This window comes from Myotis nattereri (genome assembly GCF_964212035.1).
Source record: "Myotis nattereri genome assembly, contig: HAP1_SCAFFOLD_137, whole genome shotgun sequence".
Taxonomy (NCBI): Eukaryota; Metazoa; Chordata; class Mammalia; order Chiroptera; family Vespertilionidae; genus Myotis; species Myotis nattereri.
Window position 1 is genome coordinate 110,570 of NW_027669648.1, and position 10,338 is coordinate 120,907.

Genomic DNA, 10,338 nt, shown 5'->3' on the forward strand with positions numbered 1-10,338 from the left:
GGGATGAGGGCGGAGGTGGCTCCCTGTAGGCGTGGCCATGTGTGTGTGTCTGCGGATAGGGCAGGCGATGGTGCCGTGTGGCTGGAAGAGTTTTTTTTTTTGGATGGTATTAGGTTTGGCATGGGGAGGAAGGGTGAGGCTTTGTGTTTGTTGAGGGAGCCGGCTGTTGTTTCGGGCCTCGTTTCCGTGGCAGTGTGTGTGTAGAGGGTGCAGCGGTCGTGTGTGTTGTTGTGTGGGAGGGAGGCTGTCCTGTGGGGCGAGGTGCGTGTGGCTGTGAGCGTGGGCTGAGTGCGGTGGGACAGGTGGTGTGTGTGTGTGTGTGTGTGTGTGTGTGTGTGTGTGTGTGTGTGTTTGTCCCAGGGCACATAAAGGTCATGCTGTGGTCCACTCGGGGCAGGGTGTGGTGAGTGGCAACCGTTTCGGCGGGAGCATGGATGAAGACGGGCAGGTGTGGTGGGGCAAGGGAGATGGGAGTGTGTCGGAGTGAGGAGGCGTGTGTCTCAGGCGCTGCAGCTGTTTGTGAGCAGCAGGGGATGCATAGTGTTTTTTGTGAGGCTGAGAGGCCGTGTCGTTGGAAAGTGCAGGTGGTGTGTAGAGATCCCAGCGGGTCCATGTGGTGATGAGGCAAGGGAGGCCGTGCGAGGCGCCTCTTGTCCCCTAGGCGGAGGGCTAGGTGCCGTTTGGCTGGATGGAGTCGTGGCGTCGGTCCCCGTTTGTCCCGAAGTGGCTTTGGAGGTGATTCGAGTGCGGGCAGTGATTTTGCTGCCGGGCACTGTTGAGTTTGGGTGAGGCGATCGGAATGTGTGCCCTCCGGGCATTCGCGAAGAAGTCTCCGCCCTGAAACGTTCCCGCCGTTGGAAATCCCGCCGAAAGGTCTTTAAAAGCCGGCGCCTGCCCTGCCTGGTTTTTGTCGGCATCGCGGCTGAGCCAGGCGTTGTGCGTCTGACGGAATGGGTGTTGAATGCCTGAGCCGTGTGTGATCGTGCGTTGTTGTCCCCCGCTGTTGGCTGAGGTAAGTGGTGGAGTTGTGTGTTGATTTTGTGGTTCCGCTGGTGTGGGAGTGGGCGCGTGTGTTGTGTTTGGGTGGTTCCTTGTGCACGCGGTGGCGTTTTTGGAGGGTGGTTTTCGCGGGTGTTGAGGGAGAGTTGTGTGTGTCCGTGCGTGTGTTGTGGAGCATGTAGGTGGTCGGTGCGTGCCGTGTTGGTGAGTCCTCGCGTGTGTCTGAGCAGACCGGGATGTTGCTTGTCATGTGAGCGTGTTGCCATGGGTCTTCCATGTGCTTGTGCAAGTGTCCCTGACGCAGTAGAATGGTCAGAGCGTGCGATGCTGGTTTTGTAAAAGGTCTTTCAGACTTTTGTTTTTTCGCCCCCTCAGTTTTCCGTCCCTCTGTCCCTTCATCCCTGCCCGTGCTTCGAAGGTGTTCCTTGCGAGAAGGCTGAGGGAAGGGCGATGTCCCCGCTGGCTGTCGGGTGTGACGGAAGAGGCCAGGTGGGTGCCGTGGTAGTGTCCCTGGCGAAATTTGTTTTGATGTGGGAGGGAGGGAGGGAGGGAGGGAGGGAGGGAGGGAGGGAGGAAGGAAGGGTTGCAGAGAAAGAAAGATGGATGGATGGATGTGAGAGGTTGTTGAATTGTGATTGTTAGTTTTCTAGAGTTGCGTTGAGTGTTGCACGTGTTTGTTTTGAATGGTTGTAGGTGGAAGCCGTTTGTCCGATGCAGGTCGTGTGTGTTTGTGTGGGTGTGTTTGGGGTCTTCCTGGCATGATGGGTGTTGTTCCGTGTGTGCCGTGATCCTTGGTGATGTGGCATGTGGATGGTTGTCGTCTGTTCCCATTGTTTGCACAGGCCTCGTGTGGGCAGCTGTTGGAGGGAGCCGCGACGGACCGGTGGAGGGGGTGGTGAGTTGTGCCAGCCCTGTTGCGGGTGCTGTGCAGGCGTGTGAGGGTCTCCTCCCCGTCCCCCCCAACAGTGTGCGTGGTGCGGTTTGGGTTCCTTCCCAGTTTGTGTGTTGAAGGCTGGTGCAGAAATGTTTGTTGCTTTTCTTTTTCAGGGGAAGTCTTTTATGGAAGGTTAACGTTCCTGTTTGGCCATCCCGGCGAGGTCGTTGTTTGGAGCTTCCCTGGGCAGTGTACGAGTGTATCCTTGGGCGCATGTCTTTCTGCCGTGAAGAGTGAAGAAGGTGTTGTGCTCGAGAAGGGTGAGCGTCGGTTGTAGCGACAGGAGGTGCAGAGAGCAGGAGCGTTTGCTGAGAAGGCCATGTCGTGTTGTCGAAGAGTTGAGCGTCCTGGCCTTGTTGTGGAGGCGTATGTCTGAGAAGAAGGCCACCACCGGGTCCGCTGAGGTCTTAAAGGGCAAGCGAGGATTTCTTGAGTTGGCCAGCGACTGTCGTGACAGTCCCCTGCCGAAGCAGGCCGAAGTGCAGTGCTAAGTACAGGAGTTCTAGTGCATTATGAAATGTTGTTGAGGCCCAGAGAAACATGTGTGTTTGAATGTCTGTTTTCCTAGTATGGAGGAAAGTGTGTGTATTGATCCTTTTTTCAGTCGTTTGTCTCCCAAATGTGGGATGATATTTCCGTGGCTTTTGAGACAGAAGGCTTGTGTGCTGGGAAGGGGCTCTGAGACCGTCTGTGAAGGCCCGTCCTGATGTGAGTCCCTTGCTATGCATGTGTTGTAGGAACGTACAGCACAGCATGACCCTTCTGTCCAAAGCACCAGATAGGCAGCAGAGTCCAGCCTGTGTGTCAGGACCTTCCTGAGCGAGTCTCTGAAAGAGTGACAGGTGAGCCCATGAGCATGTTTCTTGTGTTTTTGTGAGCAAGGCTGCGTCGTGTCGTGTTTTTGAGTGATTTGCATTCCGTGCTTGTGTTTGTGTATGTTTCAGAAGACAAAGTGTCTTCTTGATTGGTGTAAAAGGTGTCCATGCATATTTTTAGCATAGTAGTCCTTTTTTTGTGGTGTGTCTCTTGAGCGGTGCATGTGTGCCCTCCTTCTGTTTTATGTGAACGGCCTGCTGTCCGTGGCTGGTTCTTTGTGAAAGCTGCAGTGGTGGTTGATTTCCCATGTTTTTGTCCTCGTTCAGATGGCTTTATGTAGCCGTGTTTTTTTTCTGCCATTCATGCGTGCACAGTGTTTCTCAAAATGCACAGTGTGTTTCCTAAGACAGTGGTATCCATGGGAACTCTATGGAGCTTTTGTAGAATGACTTTGATAGGGGAATGTCCATGGAAAAGCAGGGAGGGTGGGAGCCTGAAGGGAATTTTCTGATGTGGGTGATTTCTATGATGGCAGGTTTTTCCATGACAGTCTATGTTCTGTTTTGTTTGACAGAGAGGAATGGAGAGGGAGAGGCACGGAATGCAGAGGTGGAACCATGGATCATGTTCTTTCTTCACAGCTTGAAGTGGCGATGGCTGTGCCTACCTGAGAGGTGCCCATGTTTGGCTGTTATGGACCCTGGGCCTTTCATGGTGCAGGAGGATGCTCTGTGCAGGGATCCCAAGCAGTTTGTGGCCATGTCCGTGTTTGCAGTGGCATGGGCATGTTCCTGAACTGGAGAGATCCAGAGATGAGGTCTATGTGTGTTGGTTCTGGGAATTTTCAGTGAGTCAAGGACGTGTGTGAATCTCTAAAGGTTGGATGAGCGTTGCCGTTGTAGAATTGTGCAGCTGAGAGACACGGAGAGAACGAATAGGGGTGTGCGTGATGTGTGTGTCGCGGAGTGAGTCTTACATGGGTCATCGTCTCAAGGTGTTATTTTCTGTGTCCACTGTTCCTCCTTGTTCCCATGAGTGGTGTGTGGAGTGAAGAGTCTTGTGTTTGAAACGGGTGTGGTGTACGTCCTCATGCCGCAGGTGTGATTTGTGTGCCTATTTGTGTCTCATGTAGGAGAGGAGGCAAGATCCTTTGGAGGTGTGGTTTTCTTGCCTGGACCTGTTTTTCTTTCTCTTTTTCCTGTGTGTTGTGCTTTCAAGGTGCATGGGAAGCCATTGTCTTGAGGTTTGAAAGAAAAGTTGGATGTTTGTACAATAGGTGCAGGTGTGTCTATGTTAAAGAATGGTTATGTTCTGAGGTGAAAAAAATATTATTTAGAGGATATATTGTTGGTTGGAAGTGATTTGGTGGTAGGTAGGACATGTGGAGTCGATGGAAAGATTGTGGAGGAGGAGGAGGAGGAGGAGGAGGAGGAGGAGGAGGAGGAGGAGGAGTAAGCAGTTGAGTGCCCTGCATGTGTGGCATTGTAATGTGGGGAGGTCCTATTGTCTAGCAACTTCTGTGAGCAGTGGCTTGTATATATTGTTTGTGTTTGATTTCTGTGATTTTGAGACTGGTATGTGTTTTTTTTAGGGGTGCCTGCCTGCTGTTCCCATGTCGTTTTTCCACACCACTGTTGTAATCTGTGTCCTGGCCAGCAATGGGAGTGTGTGTGTGTGTGTGTGTGTGTGTGTGCACTTGAGCATCTGTTGGTTGTATGTTCCCTGGCTTGTTATAGGAGTGGAGTGTTTAGGTTCATTTGTTGGGTGTGCATGCCATGTCAGCGTTGGAGAGTGTGATGTTGGAGCCATGCATTGTACTGTATAGATAGAGGGTGTGTCTGTGCCCTTGTTCCTGGTGATAGGCAGCTGCAGGCAAGCTCGTGGATCGAGGTCTGATGATGGCCAGGTTAGGGCAGAGTGCTTGTTTCTGTCTTCTTGCAGAAAACATGGTTGTAGAAGAGAGCATGTCTGTGTTTCCTGGGTTTCTTTTTTGTGGACGGTCCTTGAAGGTTTTGAAGGTGTAGCCACTGTGAGAGGTTGAGTTAGAAGAGGTATGGATAGCATGAACGTGTTCCAGGATGCCCATCGTGGGACAGGTCACGGTTTGGGGACCCCGTGTGACGGTTGTCTCTGTGACTTGAGAGGGACACGCCTTGGTTGGGTGGAGAATCTGTGAGAAGATGTAGGAAGGAAGATGTGTAAGGTGTTGGTACCTGAGTAGGAAGCCATCCTTGGCAGACAGGCGGCAGGGATGGGAGCTGCTGCTACTGTCAGGGAAACTGTTTTGATACTGACATGTGGGTATGTAAGTTTGTGTTTTCCCAGAAACTGTTGCCTAGGTGTGAAAAGTCATCGTTCTTGCCACGAGTCCAGGGTAGGCAGTCCCGTCGTGTGCTATGTCATCGTCTTAGGTGAAGTCTGTTTGAAAGGGATCGTCCTTTTGCAGAAGAGGTCCTTGTTGTATCCAGGATGTGAAAGTAGGGTTCCGTGTTGTCGTCCATGTTGAAGTCCATGGTAGTGATAGTTGATACGTTGTAGGGGTATAGAGCAGGCAATTGTGTTTGGGGCATTGTTGAGGTCTGTATGTCTTTGGAGCCTCCTGAACTCCATGTTGGTTGGTTGGTTGGTTGTTTGGTTGGTTGGTTGGTTGAGTGAGTGAGTGAGTAGGTGGGAGTGTGGTTGGGTTGGTGGCTTGGGTATGGGTAAGGAATGGGCTTTCTGTGGCACAAGTGCTGTTAACATGCTGTACCTGGATTTCACTAATGGACGTTTTTGTTTTCTAGGTGCGTGTGCCTTTCCTGGTGGCCATGTCCGGACGACCGAGGTTGCTGTTGTGATGGAGGGCCCTGTGCCTTGTTTGGGTGGGGCCCGTGCTCCTGCCGCCACCTGGCTAGCGTGGAGCGATGCTTTGTGCTTGTGATGATGCCCCAGGGGCCCCTCATGGTGCGGCTTCCCAGAGAACGAAGCTGTGCCTGTGTGTGCCCACTACCACCTATCTGTGTAGCTTGTCCTTGTGGGGAGCTGCTATGTGTCCCAGAGGACCTGTGAGCACAGTGTTGTTTGTGATTGAATTGTGTCCTTTCTTATGGTTCTAGTGACCACATGAGTGTATACACACACACACACACAGACACACACACACAGTGTATTGGTTGGGTGGGTTATTCAGATGATTGTTTTACTTCCATGATGGGAGAGAGAGCCCTAGAAGACAGACCCTGGGAGAGTATTTTGTGGTGCCCATGGAGTTGTGTGTTTATAGCATTTCTTTGCAAGTGTGGGTCTTTCTTGAGTTTGAATGGAGGGGTTGGTTGGCTCCTATATGGGTGTTGCTGTTTGAGACTGTGAATTGTAAGCAGTCCACTTTCCCCTGCACTGCATCTCCCATGAGGTGCTCCATGGTGTGTCCCCATCAGCCATTTTTTCGTTGTACTTCATGCACCTCATGTCATGTTGTGCCTGAGTTGGATCAGGTGGAATGTGTGTTTGTATTAGGAAGCATCCATCATACACCCATCACCCTGTGTGAAGGTGGGCCACATCCTTTGAAGTCCTTGTCTGTTTCCTTGCCCCCGCCTCTGCCTGTTTCTTGGAAGTCAAGAACAGAGGGGAGGGCTCTGTGCAGTCATCAATGGATGATCTCAAGGTGTTTGGCATGGTTTGTTGGAAGCAGTGGACACGTACGGCATGCCTAGCCTTCTTCCCTGTGTCCCATCAGCGTCTCCCCTCTCGCACCTAGTTTTGTCCACGGGGTGTCCTCCCCTGCCCCTGTGTCCATCGAAGTTGTAAGGAGGCATTCTTGCAGTGCCCTATTGTGTCAAGGGTGGGTCAGCATGCACAGGGGGAGCAGGATTTTCACCTGTGCTTCATGGTGGCATGAATTCCTGTGAAAGTGGCACCCCCTTCACTGTGTCAACTGAAGTGAACTGGTTTGTAAAAGTAGGTGAGCACACACCCGCTCATGCTCTTTATTGCGGATCCATGAATGCATTGTCCATTGTGGTGTCCAAATCCCACTAGGCCCAGTTCTTCACCGCACCGCATTTACATGTCCAACATTTGCCCACCCCGCCCCCCTTCTCTCCGCCCCCACTGTATGGTGTTTGGTGCCAGCGTATGCCTGCTGCAGTTCCTGTGTGAAGGCAATGTGTGTCATGGCAATGTGTAGCAGGGAGTTCCAAGGTAGCGGCACTGTCTTCATTTCTCCATACCACCCTCCCCTTTGAAAACTTCGTTTGTCCTTTTTGGTTGTTAAGTGCCCATGTTCTTGCCCTGCTTCCAGATGAGTGGCAGTCCTTGTTCTGATACCGGTTTATGGGGTGAATGGTTTTTTAACCAGGCAGTTTTTAGTTGATGAAAATCTGTCAGTGAAGACCCACCCCCGCCTATGGCCCCCCCCCCCCAATCGCAGGATGGCTGAGAACCGCGGTGCCAAGTGGTAGCCCTCAGGCGCCCCCGCCCCCCCTCCCCGCTGCGAAAGTGCGATGGCCGGTGGGTATCCTGTGGCTTCTTGGGCAGATGTGTTGGGTTTGTCGTTTCGGATTGCCCATCCGCAGGCCTACCCACCCACCCACCCACCCACCCACCCACCCACCCACCCACCCACAGTTCCTGTCTCCGGGAGTTTCTAAGCGGGAATCGAATGACCGTTCTGGGTTGGGAAAAAAAAAAAAATCGGCATGTGCCTTAGGCGAAAAGAAAGGTGAGACTCTGACATGCTGTCCAGGCCTCGCCAGTAGCGGCAACCATATTTGAAAAAAAGAAGCAAAACCAAAAAAAAAAAAAAAACAAATCCCCCCTGCCCTCTTCCCACAAGCGCAAGGGTCCTCGGCGGTGCCTCCCCCCCCCCCCCCGCAGTTCTGCAGGGCCTACCGCTAGAGGCCCATTCGGCCCTCGTTGAGGTGCGCTACGCAACCGTCACCCGCCCCCCCGCCCCCGTTTGCATGCAACCGTATGGCTGTATGTCCGAACGACGCGATTACGGTGTATGCATGCGGGGGTGGGGAGAGAAAGAAAACACGAGATGCGCGTCATTTCATGGTTATGGCTTGCCAGGTCGTGCTGCTTGGCTTCACCTTCACGATCACACAAATCAACGCTGCTGGTCCCCGCCGGAGAAGCCTGTTGCTCGTCCCTATTCTATTTGAGGCTACCGATCCATCTCGCGGCGCTGGATGGTCCGTGGGGCTTTTTGGGTTTTCTTGGAGCCGCAATAAACTTTCATGTACCCAACTGAGCGTCGTTGACTGTCCTTAATATCTTCCGCTGCTGCGGCCCCCACCTGGCAGTGCCTGCATGGATGATCAGTGAGCAAAAGTGAAACCGCCCTTCCCGCCCGGGGGTGTCACGTGTTTGTTCCTCTGTAAGTGGAAGGGTCCTGTGTCTCCCCATGTATTGGCGAGCATGCGCCCCCTTGTGTTCATTCTCCCCGCCAGCAGCTCCCCTCCCCGTGCCGCCGCGAGTTCGATACTTGCGACGGTTCCAGAGTCGTCTGCGTGTCAGTGCAATCGCGATCCCATTCTGAAAAATGGTGTCACTGGCCGTTTTGGATGCTGTTGGCCAGCACACGGACTAGCTGTTTGTCTCCAAGCCCCCAGAAATCAGTCCGGTCCCCCCCCCCCCCCGTTTCCCGATAATGCACCTGTGCCCACTCAGTTCACCCCCTGATGTAGTGCCCTCCCTCTCAGAAATGCCAGTTTCCCATTCGTGCCATTTTGGGTTCGCTTTGGCCCTGTACACTCCTGAAACAAATCCAGTCAACGTTTTGAGGCCCACTGAGTGTGCTCCTTTGTGCCCACACCCCTCGTTTCCCTCATGTCCCTTCAATCTGTCAAGTGGAGCCCAACCTCTAGGGGATGCAGTGTGTGCCCCATGTGGTACATCAGCCCCCCCCTGCCAAAAGCGTGAGCATCATGGGTTCGTGAGCCCTATGCACCAGTGTCGTGTCTCATAGCTGCCCCCCACCTTGTGCGTGTCCCAGTAGGGTTCCGTGTTGGATCTTGGCGTGTTACCCTGTGCGTGAACGAGCATGCCCCCCCCCCCCTCGCCTCTTGCTTTATTCCACCACGTCAGCGTGCTTTGCTCAGGGACAGAACGGCTGTGTTGGTGTCCCCCCCCCCCCCCCCGTGTTCCTTGAATCTTTCTTGCTCAGCCCACTCCTGCCCTGTGACCTGCACCTCCACCCTCACCACTGGCATGGCAGCAGTGCTTCTCCAGGGAGTCATGTCCCGCTGTCCACCCCACCCCAGAGCTTGTGCTGCTCTTGTGCCTTTTCCCCAGTTCCCACCCTCAGAGTGTCTTGTCCCCAACGTTCAATGGAGTCACTGAGCCACAGTCAACAGGGTTGTGGGCAGAGCCACAAGGACAGGGGCAGGCAAGCAAGCGAGTGTGGCCCAAGCTGGGCCGAGGGCTTCATGGGAGGTGCGTGGGCAGCAAGGGATTGGTGTGAGGCCAGGCTGGGAGTGCTACTGCACAGTCTTTGGGTGCTTCCACTCCAGGGTGCCCAGGGCAGTGTCTTGGCATTGGAGGCCGCAGTTCGGCTAATTGCCTCCTGGGCTTGCCTTCTGATGGTCATGTGTGTCCCTGTCCCCCTTGGTGTCCATGGCTGTGGGCGATGGTGCCCAGTGGTGCCTCAGGGCGCTACATCCAAGGAAGGTGCCACTCACCAGTGTGTTTAGCATTCGCTTCTCTGAAGGTGCATTGCCACGCTTCCTGGAGCCTTGTCCCCTGTGCGGTGGAAAGGGATGGATGGATGGATGAATGGATGGGCCTTGGTCACTATGTCTGCCTTTAGGATTATATGTGACTTGTGTGTTCTGCACCCTTTTCAGCTGCAGCAACTCCTGGCCCCCCCCCCGCCCCCCCCCCCCAGCAGTTTCTGAAACGGTTCTCCATGTCACGTTTTCCAGCCTCAGCTACTGCCTGCACAAAAGTCACCTATGAGCCTCCCTGCCTCCCTGGAGACTTGCAGTTCAGCCCTCCAGCTCTTTGGAGCCAACCCTCACCACTCACCTCTGTGTCTGTTTTCTGTTACTTTCCTCCCAGGAAATGGTTCCCCTTTGTTGCGATCCTCCAGAATCCTGTTGCAATGAGCATTGCAACTCTGCATCTTCAGCACTGCTTCTCAGGTTCCCTTCCATCTCTTGGAAAGCCCATGGCTGGTTTTGGGGGCATGCATTCCTCTGCTGTGACCCCAGGGATGCTGGGTGATTTTCCTCAGCAAGACACCTTTCTCTGCCTGCGTCCTCCTTGTGCTGTCACCCCCTATCCTGCCATGCAAAGTTGTAGCCTCCCTCCACCCTGAATGCCATGACATGTTCATCTGCATTCTGCCCTCCATGGTGACTCCCGCTCTCTCTTGCAGCACCACCTCTACCCACTCAGTCTCCAGGGCTACGCAGTGGTTCCCTCTGTGGTCAGGCACGGGCACTCACCTCCTTGCGTAGCAGCGCATGGATGTGAACTCAGCAATTGCCCCTCCTCTCCCTCGTCACAGTGGATCGCCACGGAAGCCATCGCATCGTCCCTCTCTGCCACATCTGCGGCCATCCTGAGTTGGCCCATCTACCTGTGAAATCAAGTAGGTTGGC

At 53.9% G+C, this 10,338-nt stretch overlaps 1 long non-coding RNA gene across 1 annotated transcript; it reads left to right on the plus strand.

Annotated features, from left to right (window-relative positions):
• Positions 1 to 2,077: 2,077 nt before the first annotated feature.
• On the plus strand, positions 2,078 to 3,373 carry LOC308512556. Its single transcript, XR_013995474.1, has 3 exons — positions 2,078 to 2,193; positions 2,671 to 2,775; positions 3,324 to 3,373. It is a non-coding gene; the product is annotated as an uncharacterized lncRNA (long non-coding RNA).
• The last annotated feature ends 6,965 nt before the right edge of the window (positions 3,374 to 10,338 follow it).